This window comes from Tiliqua scincoides, chromosome 4 (genome assembly GCF_035046505.1).
Source record: "Tiliqua scincoides isolate rTilSci1 chromosome 4, rTilSci1.hap2, whole genome shotgun sequence".
NCBI classification, from domain to species: Eukaryota; Metazoa; Chordata; class Lepidosauria; order Squamata; family Scincidae; genus Tiliqua; species Tiliqua scincoides.
Window position 1 is genome coordinate 122,128,763 of NC_089824.1, and position 1,824 is coordinate 122,130,586.

Here is a 1,824-nt window from a genome sequence, read left to right on the forward strand (position 1 = left end):
TCGTGGAAATCAATGCCTGTATCCACTTTCCTGAGAGTAAGCTCCATTGACTATCATGGGACTTACTTCTGAGTAGACATGCCTAGGCTTGTGCCCGCGGAGCGACAAAGACATGCAATGGGGCTGCAATCCTGCACTCCAGTGTTTCTCAGACCTTTAGCACAGGGACCCACTTTTTAGAATGAGAATCTGTCAGGACCCACCAGAAGTGATGTCATGACTGGAAGTGACATCATCAGACATTAAAGTTTTTCACAATCCTAGGCTGCAAACCTGCCCACTCTTACCCAGGAGCAAGTCCCACTCACTTTCATTGTTAAAAGCACATACACAGCAGCCTCTTAAATGTAATAACCCATCAAGTCTAATGCATTAAAAATAAAATATTGAAATGAATGGGGACCCACCTGAAATTGGCTCGTGACCCACAGTTTGAGAAACACCGCACCCTTTCCTCAGAGTTGTTGGCAACCTTCAGTCTCGAAAGACTATGGTATCGCGCTCTGAAAGGTGGTTCTGGAACAGCATCTAGTGTGGCTGAAAAGTCCAATTCGGGAGTGACAATCCCTTCCACACTGGGAGCAAGTGCAGTCTGTCCCTAGTCTGTCTCCCTGGCTATGGGCCTTCCTTCTTTGCCTCTTAGCCTCAGACTGTTGGCCAAGTGTCTCATCAAATTGGGAAAGGCAATGCTGCACAGCCTGCCTCCAAGCAGGCCGCTCAGAGGCCAGGGTTTCCCACCTGTTGAGGTCCACTCCTAAGGCCTTCAGATCCCTCTTGCAAATGTCCTTGTATCGCAGCTGTGGTCTACCTGTAGGGCGCTTTCCTTGCACGAGTTCTCCATAGAGGAGATCCTTTGGGATCTGGCCATCATCCATTCTCACGACATGACCGAGCCAATGCAGGCGTCTCTGTTTCAGCAGTGCATACATGCTAGGGATTCCAGCACAATCCAGGACTGTGTTGTTTGGAACTTTGTCCTGCCAGGTGATGCCGAGAATGCGTCAGAGGCAGCGCATGTGGAAAGCGTTCAGTTTCCTCTCCTGCTGTGAGCGAAGAGTCCATGACTCGCTGCAGTACAGAAGTGTACTCAGGACACAAGCTCTGACGATCAGCCTTAAGAAAACACAGGTCATGGTCCAGGATGTGGACTCACCTCCCTGCAGTACAATCTCTGCGCATGAACTGGAGGTTGTCCATGACTTTGTGTACCTTGGCTCAACGATCTCCGACACTCTTTCGATACTGAGCTGAACAAACGCATCCTCAGAGTAAGCTCCATCGATTATAATGGGACTTCTGAATAGACATGCATAGGATTGGGCTCACAGATAAAGACAGACTTGGCCTGCAGTCCTATCCAGTGTTTCTCAAACTGTGGGTCAGGCCCCAGGTCACGAGTCAGTTTCAGGTGGACCCACATTCCTTTCAATGTTGTACTTTTAATCTATTAGACTTACTGCTACATGGGATATTTGGGGACATGTTACTGACCTGTGCTGTGAACAATGGTTTTAACAATGGCAGTCAATAGGACTGACTCCTTCGTAAGGATCGCAGCCTCAGATGGCTCAAAATGTTCCTACTCGATGATGTCACTTCTGGTGGGTCCTGACAGACTCTCATTGTAAAAAGTGGGTCCGGATGCTCTTGAAGTCAGTGGGGCTCATTCCAAAGCATAGCTAGGATTGTAGCCCTCAGCTGCATCCTCCACCTCCTTTCCTGGGAGTAAGCGCCACTGAACACAGCGGGACTTGCTTCTGGGTAGGCTTGGGCTGTGCGTCTGGAGGCACAAGCCTAAGCAGATCTACTCAGAAGGAAGTCCTA